At 60.1% G+C, this 10,000-nt stretch overlaps 2 non-coding genes and 1 pseudogene across 2 annotated transcripts in view; all 3 read right to left on the bottom strand.

Annotated features, from left to right (window-relative positions):
• LOC145273160 (large subunit ribosomal RNA) overlaps nucleotides 1–1,753 on the bottom strand; it is a 5,723-nt gene extending 3,970 nt beyond the window's left edge. The window contains exon 1 of the ribosomal RNA XR_013866191.1: nucleotides 1–1,753. This exon is cut by the window's left edge and continues 3,970 nt beyond it. This is a non-coding gene — a ribosomal RNA (large subunit ribosomal RNA).
• A 595-nt stretch (nucleotides 1,754–2,348) lies between these two features.
• LOC145273300 (5.8S ribosomal RNA) lies at nucleotides 2,349–2,506 on the bottom strand. Its single transcript, XR_013866296.1, has one exon. It is a non-coding gene; the product is annotated as a 5.8S ribosomal RNA (ribosomal RNA).
• A 395-nt stretch (nucleotides 2,507–2,901) lies between these two features.
• On the bottom strand, nucleotides 2,902–5,272 carry LOC145273420 (small subunit ribosomal RNA; annotated as a pseudogene).
• Between the last annotated feature and the right edge of the window lie 4,728 nt (nucleotides 5,273–10,000).

Genomic DNA, 10,000 nt, shown 5'->3' with positions numbered 1-10,000 from the left:
CCTTTTTGGAAGATGCGCCGGTCCCCTCTCGGGGAGGAGGGAAAAACAACCGCACGTCAGCCACGAGCCTTCCCTCTCCTATCTCTCTCGGGAAGAGAGAAAAAAGGAAAAGTTGCGGGCACCGCAGCAGCGACGGCGGAAGGCCGAAAACGCCGCGCCGGCGGGATCGGGCACGGCTCGGAGGCGGGTGAGGCGAGGAGAAGACGACGGCACGAGACCGACGACACCCCCCGACGACCCCCGGACGACTTTGCCACGACACCTCTCCCGATCGACGCCCTCCTACACGCTCTCTCGCTTTCGCTTCGCCTTCGGGGTTAGTCAGAGGTGGCCCCTACGACTCGCGAACGGCCAGGACTCCTCGGTCCGTGTTTCAAGACGGGTCGGGTGGGTTGCCGATGCACGTCGCTGACCCGGGGTGGCGGGCGGCTCGAGTAAAAAAGCGTCGCCGAGCGACCTCTCCGGAAACGGAAACGGGCGCGGGCGGGGTTGCCCCCGACAAGAACCCGAAACGTCGGCGAGGTGCGTGACGGCGAGGCCGCGCCAGTCCTATCCCGCCTCTCATCGCGCACGCGCCCGAGACGGTGGGGCGCCTAAGGAGCGACACACAGAGTGCGTCGCCCGCACGCGACTTCCGGCGGGATCAAAACGGACCGGCTCGCCACGTGTAACGGATCGTGTCAGATTTCCTCCGTTCCCGGCAGAAAGGGGCAGTTACGTTCGCGGGCCCGACGGCCGGTGGCCCCCGACTTCACAAGGTGGGAAGACGGGGGTTTTCAGGGTGATGAAACGCCTGCCGCCTACGGAAAAAAACCCGCGTGTTCGACCTGCACGCCGGGAACGGGTCGCGACGACGGACCGGAGGGGAAGTGCGTCCGGTGCCGGCCGCGCGGAGGTCGCGCCGAAGCGCCCGCGCCATGATTACGCCGAGCGATGAGAAGGGGACGGGTGCAGCGGAGTCGCGCGCGGAGGGAGCAGGAGGAAAGAAGAAGCGGCGGCGACGGATGCGGCGGGTTAGGGCCCGGCGGCAGCAGCGATCGAGAGGACGAGTCCCCTCCGTCGCAGCCAACCGACGCAGCCACCTACCGACGCCGCGGTCGTCACCACGTTTCCCTTCCCGCTATCCACGCGGCCCGTCTCCTTCGTCGGCGACGCGGGCACAAAAGCTGGCCCGCGGAGAACGAGTTCCCCGCGGACACGACGAACGACGACCTGTGCCGCGACGGCCTCTCTTTCAAGAACACACATCGAGTTTGGGCTCGAGCCTAGGCAGCACCGGACTGAGTCCCCCCGCGATCGCGGTGAGCGGTCCCACCCGTTTACCCCTGGGCGGTTTCACGTTCTCTTGAACTCTCTCTCCAAAGTTCTTTTCAACTTTCCCTCACGGTACTTGTCGACTATCGGACTCGTCCCGGTATTTAGCCTTGGATGGAGCTTACCACCCGATTTGGGCTGCGTTCCCAAGCAACCCGACTCTCGGATCGAAGGCCGTCGCTCGCCGTCCGCACCGAATGGGCCTGGCACCCGCCGCGGGCGGCCCCGATCGAGGGAACTCCGAACTATGCGAGACGAAAACGAACGGCTGCCTTCGACCCATGCGCCACACGTCCCGAAGCCTTTAACTTGCGACGGGATTCGGCGTTGGGCTTCTCCCGGTTCACTCGCCGTTACTAAGGGAATCCCGGTTGGTTTCTTTTCCTCCGCTTAGCGATATGCTTAAGTTCAGCGGGTCGTCTCGTCCGAGCCGAGGGCGGCGGTTTTTAGTAGAGTGTGGTGTTTGGAGGAGAGGAATCTCGATCGGTACCCTCCGTGTGACGACGGCTGGCCGATATAGCGCCCGTCCGACCGAAAATGAAGAAGCCAACAATTAAAAAAAAAGCGTGGGTCCTCCCCATCCGACGTTGCCTACGACGCGGCCACCTTTTTACGGTGCGACGGCCGTGCTCGTCGCGCTGCTCGAGGCGTCGCTGAGAGACACCTTCATGAGGCAGAGAGCGAGACGAGCAGGCGGCGCTTACGTCGGCAGTCGGTTAGGTCGGTGCTTTTTTTTTTGTTTTGTTCTCCCTTCGGCTGCTTTCGGACAGACTCCTCCTGCTCCTCCTCCACAGTGTTTCTTCACGCGGTCGAAAAGGGAAAAGACTCCGCGGTCTGCCAGCGGGAGACGAAGGAGGAGGCCGGAGAGGGTTTTAAAAAAAAAAAAGACATTGAAAGGAGTCAATTCTTTTTTTATTTTTCTTCCCCCTCGTCACTCGCTCCTGCGACGTCCCGGTTACCACCGTGCCGAGGACCGGGCGGGCACGGGGACGGCAAGATGTCGTTTCGTTAACGGAGAAAGACATGTAACGTTCCGCCTCTCGACCGGACGTGGCCCCGAGACAAGGGATCTCGGGGCCGCAATGTGCGTTCGAGGTGTCGATGTTCACTGAGTCCTGCAATTCGCATCAGTTCTCGCGGCTGGCCGCGCTCTTCATCGACGGACGAGCCGAGTGATCCCCCGTCCAGGGTTCAGCACTTGGGTTTTTTATATTAGTTTTTGTTTATATAGATTTAGTAGTGTGCGAGGAGGTCTGTGCGAGGAGGCGTGACGGCATTGCAATGTCGCGAGTAGTTTGTTTTTAGCTAGCGGCGGTGGCACAGCGGCTGCAAAAAAAACAAAAAACGATAAAGCGGCGACAAGGCAAAGAAGAAGCGGCCATCACTTGCGGTGGGCGAAAAAACAAACAGGTGGTAAGACGCGGAAGCAAGCAAGAAGAGCTGGGGCTTTAAAAACCTCCGCGTCACCACAAATCTATCTCTCGCTCCGCCTTTTATAGGTTTGTTTGCGCGCATTCGAGGCGTTGACGCCGACAGACAGAGGAGGTAGGCCGGAAAACAACAAACCAGTCTCGAACGGGAAAACGGTAATGATCCTTCCGCAGGTTCACCTACGGAAACCTTGTTACGACTTTTACTTCCTCTAAACGATCGGGTTCGGTCGTCTTCTCCAGGCATCGAACGCCGAGGCGTAGATGCACGAGTGTCGTGACGGACACGTCGCGCACTGCCCGGCGGCGTCGTCGGCCAGATCCGAGGACCTCACCGGACCGTTCGATCGGTAGTAGCGACGGGCGGTGTGTACAAAGGGCAGGGACGTGATCGACGCGGGCTGTTGACCCGCGCCTACCGGGAATTCCTCGTTCACGGGGTTGGTTACAGGCCCCGATCCCTATCACGGGAGGTGGTTCAGAGGTTTCCCAACCCTCTCGGGCCGGGGCGAAGTCCCCGCTGATACCTCCAGTGTAGCGCGCGTGCGGCCCCGGACATCTAAGGGCATCACAGACCTGTTATCGCTCCGCCTCGTGTGGCTTTCTGCCACCCGTCCCTCTAAGAAGTGCGTGAGAAAACCGACCCGGACCCGAGCGCCACGGAGGACGCCGAGCCCGCCGTAAAAATCACTGACATCGGCGCACTAGTTAGCAGGCCGGAGTCTCGTTCGTTATCGGAATCAACCAGACGGATCGCTCCACCAACTAAGAACGGCCATGCACCACCACCCACCGAATCGAGAAAGAGCTATCGATCTGTCAATCCTACCGGTGTCCGGACCGGGTGAGTTTTCCCGTGTTGAGTCAAATTAAGCCGCAGGCTCCACTCCTGGTGGTGCCCTTCCGTCAATTCCTTTAAGTTTCAGCTTTGCAACCATACTCCCCCCGGAACCGAACTCTGGTTTCCCGCAGGCTACCCGCCGGGTCATGGAAGCGAACGCCGGCGGATCGCCGGTCGGCATCGTTTACGGTCGGAACTACGACGGTATCTGATCGTCTTCGAACCTCCGACTTTCGCTCTTGATCGAGGAAAACGTGCTTGCCACACGCCATCGCTGCAGTTCGTCTTGCGACGATCCAAGAATTTCACCTCTAACGTCGCAATACGAGTGGCCCCGACCGCTCCCTTCGATCATTGCCTCGCCGTAGACGGAGACCGACAGACGTAGACGAGGCCCTCTTCCATCATTCCATGCTTATCGTATGCAAGCTTGAACAGCCCGCTCTGAGCACTCTAATTTTTTCAAAGTGAACGTACCGGCCGCCGCGGACACTCGGTTAAGAGCACCCTTGGAGGAGAAACCGCCGACCGCAACACGCGCGCAGACAAGACACGAAGCAGGGACTCGGAGCGGACCGGGGGGTTCAAAAAAAAAGAGGAACGCGCGGAAAGGGAGAGGGAGAGAAGCGCGGGGGTCAGAGTGCGGGGATGCGAATGAACACACCCAAACACACACACGTAGCACCCCCCCGTTAGACTACTCCCGGAACCGAACCGACGACCACTTGTTTTTTTTTTCCCGGATCCCGATCACGACCTCCTCGTCCACCTCGCCGGCAGGACCGCGTGGCGGGTATGCTAGCGGTTGACACCGGCGGAAAGGGCCGGGAATGCGAACGGACGACCAAAGTCAACGACGGACGATGGCGCCGCCGCCCCGGGGCCGCTTGCGCGACCACGAACCCGAGTTCGGACTACGAGCTTTTTAACCGCAACAACTTTAATATACGCTACCGGAGCTGGAATTACCGCGGCTGCTGGCACCAGACTTGCCCTCCGGTTGGTCCTCGTTAACGGATTTGAAGTGTACTCATTCCGATCGCGGGGCCTCGACAGAGTCCCGCGTCGTTATTTTTCGTCACTACCTCCCCGTGCCGGGAGTGGGTAATTTGCGCGCCTGCTGCCTTCCTTGGATGTGGTAGCCGTTTCGCATGCTCCCTCTCCGGAATCGAACCCCGATTCCCCGTTACCCGTAGTAACCACGGTAGGCACTTAACCGACCGTCGACAGTTGATAGGGCGGACCCTCGAGAGACCCGTCGCCGGGCGTGAAAGCTCGTGCGATCGACCAGTGAGTTATCCAGAGTCACCAAAGCGGAGCGCGCCGCCCTATGAGCCCCGCCACCGAACGGACCCGCGAGCGGGAACGCCGACGACGGGAGGACGGAATGACGCGCATCGGTCTCAGTCTAATATGTAGCGCCGCGACCCGGAACGGCCGACGCGGGTGCCAGCGCGCGAGGCGTGGCGACGACGGCGCGCCGACCGATCGCGGCCTGTGTCACATGTATTAGCTCTAGAATTGCCACAGTTATCCATCGCCTCCGAGGAGGAATACGGTCCCGAGGATTAGGTCCGGTTCCTGAGCCATTCGCGGTTTCGCCCGTTCTAATGCGTGGCGTGAACTTACACTTGCATGGCTTAAGCTTTGAGACAAGCATATGACTACTGGCAGGATCAACCAGGTATCGTTGGAATTTGGGACTTTGTTTCGACAGAACGACAGACCGACCGACCGACCGACCGACATAAGACAGACAACTACAACGACGGGCACGTGTTTATTTGTTTTTCGAGGAGGTTCGCCGTCAGTAGAAGCGCGCTGCCCGCGCTGATGGCCTCTTTTTTGTTTCTCCCCTGACTTGGACCGAGACCGAGACTCAAAGAACGAAAGCGACCAACGTCGACAACAACAACGACAACGGCACCCTTGACAGCGATACATACGACAAACGACAAGCAGCACGACGGCAGTGCACACGGACATCGAGGGTCAAGGTGCAGACTGAACTCGCCGAGGTCGTCGTCATCGTGGTCGCCATCGATTCCGTCTCGTCGTCGTCGTCGTCAACGTCCACGTCACAGCCGGCCGAGAAGAGAGAACAGACGACAGCGTCGACAACAACAACATCGACAACGGCACCCTTGACAGCGATACATACGACAAACGACAAACAGCACGACGGCAGTGCACACGGACATCGGAGGTCAAGGTGCAGACTGGAATCGTCGAGGTCGTCGTCATCGTGGTCGCCATCGATGCCGTCTCGTCGTCGTCGTCGTCGTCTTCGTCGTCGTCGTCGTCATCAACGTACCAACCGACCGAGACGAGAGAGCAAGCAACAACGTCGACAACAACAACGACAACGGCACCCTTGACAGCGATACATACGACAAACGACAAACAGCACGACGGCAGTGCACACGGACATCGGAGGTCAAGGTGCAGACTGAACTCGTCGAGGTCGTCGTCATCGTGGTCGCCATCGATGCCGTCTCGTCGTCGTCGTCGTCTCCGTCGTCGTCGTCGTCGTCGCCAACGTCAACGTCAACATCACAGCCGTCATCGGGGAGGAGCTGGACCAGGGCAGCGGCGGCGTAAATTTTCCCGTCACCTTCGTCGTCGCCTTCGTCGACCGACCGACCGACCGGCGTCGTGTTCGTGCTCGGAAAACCGAGGAGAGACAACGTGCACATGGCGCGTTCTCGCAAGCGGCTCCTCGGTCCGATTTTTTTGGGCGGCTTTTTCGAGCTTTTTTTTTTTCTCACCCTTTCGTCCGTGCGACGGCGAACGTTAGGGGAAAAAAAAAAAAAAAAAAAACGACAACAACGCGGCGGACCGGGCGAACAACATCGTCGACACACACGACATTGACGACCGGTCCCCCTTTTCACAATCGCATCGAGATAAAAACGAACGAGTCCGATTCGAGCACCGAGTCGCGAGCGGGAGGACTGTCGGTGCAAGTATCGATCACTGACGTGAGCGCTTCGCCGGACAGAGGATGGCTCATCCGGCAGCCGTGCAAATCGACGGTATGGGAAGAACGAACAAGAAGAGCAACGACTTGATCGGCGGCTTGGGAACTGCGGACGGTGAAAACGGGTTAATCGACTGCGACCACGACTGCTCGATCGATCTTCTTTGGCGCTAACAAAGGTGGAGGTGGCGCAAGAAGGGACTAGCGCTATCACCGTCCACGTATCAGAAGATGCGGCGGCAGACGTCGACGCTTATGCGTTGTCGGACGAGAAGTCGCTGCAGCACGTGTACCGCGAGCGGGACGTCCAAGGTTTTGCCAGACGGAAAGAAATCGGGTGTCAGCGAACGTTCACACGGCTGTGAGATCGGACGCTGACAGGAGTAGGAGGCGGCAGGCAGGCGGCGGTTACGGCGGCGGCGCCTGCTGCTGCTCATCCTCCTGTTTGCTGCGGCGACTTCCAGGACGGGAGAGCATCGAACAACGTACGTATGGTTACAAGGGGATCAGGATCTACATAGTGCATCCCCCGCGGCTATTTTTGTTTGTTTGTTCGCTCGTTCGTTAATTCGTTCGTTCGTTCGTTCGTTCGTTACAATGTACGTTTTTCCGTTCGACGGCGGCAGAGAGCGGCGGCGTTTCTCCCTAATCCGGAGGATTTATCGGTCGCACAGCGATGGGTCGTTCGGCCGATCATCGAAAGATTCGCAGGTAGTGGTTGAATGGCAGAACGGCAGCAACAACAGCGGCGGCTGAGAGCGGCGAACGCTGAGGCGGAAGCAGAAGCTGCAGCAAACGTATCGGCTAAACATGGTGGACATAGATATGGCTGACGACGCGGGTACCACGACGACTATGGAACCAGGAAAAGGAGCCGTTAGTTGTTCCAACATATCGTTCGACACGTCGAGCAGCCCTAGGTCCACGGAGAAGCACACACACGTACCACGTATTATAACCTAACGACGATGAGCGGGCGCACGGTTGGCAGGAACGAAGGCGGCGGATCAAAACAAGTTGGAGCGCGGGGCGACAGCGATAACGGTGACAGCCCTAGGCGGCGGAGATGCCACTTTCTGACGCCTTTGCGACAAGCCCGTAGAGACGTTCCGGACCACCACGAGGCAAAGAGTCGCTGCTCCGACGAACCGACACACCAAAGTGTGCTTCCTACCGAACATGTTTTATAAAACTTTCAAACTGGAAAACCCCAGAAATGGTGTTGGTATTTGTCCAGACCCACCTCCGACACCTGAAAATGGTGGTCAAAAAAAACGTCGATTATACGAAGCGACATTTCTGGTCGGCGATTTTCCAGTTTTACGCCTACTGCCACATGGGGATGTCGGTAGGCGTCGCAAAGTGCCTTCTCGTAGGCTAGGCACACCAGGACTTTGTCATTTTTTTCCCCCTCGACATTCCTGGTCCGGTCTATTCCGATTTTACACCTACCGCCATGTGGGGGTGGCAGTAGGCGTCGAAAAGTGCCTTCTCGACCGCTAGCGACACCACTACTTTATCGAGCTCTGGAGGCCCGCACACCGACCCGGGGGCCGCGGAGTCGACCCCGGGGGCCTCCGCCTCTCGCCGCCGCTCACTTGGACGCCTTCCGCAACCTGTGGTCCCGCTCGGGGCCGCCGGGAGCCTCGCCGACCTGACCGGTGTCGGTAGGCGTCTGGAAGCGCCCGGCCGACCTGGACGAGGTCCCCCTGGCCCCCGGGGGACACCCCTTAGTTGGATGGGGGTGCTGTCCCGGGCACACATGCAACCCGCGGCCGCCTACCGACAGCCCCCGTCGCTCGATCGCTACTCCTTTCCAACATATGTCGGAGAAGCCGGGCGGTTGTGAAACCCCAGAAATGGTGTTGGTATTCGTCCAGACCCACCTCCGACACCTGAAAATGGTGGTCAAAAAAAACGTCGATTATACGAAGCGACATTTCTGGTCGGCGATTTTCCAGTTTTGCGCCTACCGCCATGTGGGGGTGGCAGTAGGCGTCGAAAAGTGCCTTCTCGACCGCTAGCGACACCACTACTTTATCGAGCTCTGGAGGCCCGCACACCGACCCGGGGGCCGCGGAGTCGACCCCGGGGGCCTCCGCCTCTCGCCGCCGCTCACTTGGACGCCTTCCGCAACCTGTGGTCCCGCTCGGGGCCGCCGGGAGCCTCGCCGACCTGACCGGTGTCGGTAGGCGTCTGGAAGCGCCCGGCCGACCTGGACGAGGTCCCCCTGGCCCCCGGGGGACACCCCTTAGTTGGATGGGGGTGCTGTCCCGGGCACACATGCAACCCGCGGCCGCCTACCGACAGCCCCCGTCGCTCGATCGCTACTCCTTTCCAACATATGTCGGAGAAGCCGGGCGGTTGTGAAACCCCAGAAATGGTGTTGGTATTCGTCCAGACCCACCTCCGACACCTGAAAATGGTGGTCAAAAAAAACGTCGATTATACGAAGCGACATTTCTGGTCGGCGATTTTCCAGTTTTGCGCCTACCGCCATGTGGGGGTGGCAGTAGGCGTCGAAAAGTGCCTTCTCGACCGCTAGCGACACCACTACTTTATCGAGCTCTGGAGGCCCGCACACCGACCCGGGGGCCGCGGAGTCGACCCCGGGGGCCTCCGCCTCTCGCCGCCGCTCACTTGGACGCCTTCCGCAACCTGTGGTCCCGCTCGGGGCCGCCGGGAGCCTCGCCGACCTGACCGGTGTCGGTAGGCGTCTGGAAGCGCCCGGCCGACCTGGACGAGGTCCCCCTGGCCCCCGGGGGACACCCCTTAGTTGGATGGGGGTGCTGTCCCGGGCACACATGCAACCCGCGGCCGCCTACCGACAGCCCCCGTCGCTCGATCGCTACTCCTTTCCAACATATGTCGGAGAAGCCGGGCGGTTGTGAAACCCCAGAAATGGTGTTGGTATTCGTCCAGACCCACCTCCGACACCTGAAAATGGTGGTCAAAAAAAACGTCGATTATACGAAGCGACATTTCTGGTCGGCGATTTTCCAGTTTTGCGCCTACCGCCATGTGGGGGTGGCAGTAGGCGTCGAAAAGTGCCTTCTCGACCGCTAGCGACACCACTACTTTATCGAGCTCTGGAGGCCCGCACACCGACCCGGGGGCCGCGGAGTCGACCCCGGGGGCCTCCGCCTCTCGCCGCCGCTCACTTGGACGCCTTCCGCAACCTGTGGTCCCGCTCGGGGCCGCCGGGAGCCTCGCCGACCTGACCGGTGTCGGTAGGCGTCTGGAAGCGCCCGGCCGACCTGGACGAGGTCCCCCTGGCCCCCGGGGGACACCCCTTAGTTGGATGGGGGTGCTGTCCCGGGCACACATGCAACCCGCGGCCGCCTACCGACAGCCCCCGTCGCTCGATCGCTACTCCTTTCCAACATATGTCGGAGAAGCCGGGCGGTTGTGAAACCCCAGAAATGGTGTTGGTAT

The sequence above is a fragment of the Euprymna scolopes genome, unplaced genomic scaffold (genome assembly GCF_053919585.1).
Source record: "Euprymna scolopes isolate OS-2025 unplaced genomic scaffold, ASM5391958v1 sca1, whole genome shotgun sequence".
Taxonomy (NCBI): domain Eukaryota; kingdom Metazoa; phylum Mollusca; class Cephalopoda; order Sepiida; family Sepiolidae; genus Euprymna; species Euprymna scolopes.
Note: the sequence above shows the minus strand (reverse complement) of the source record. Positions and strands in the feature narration are given on the sequence as shown.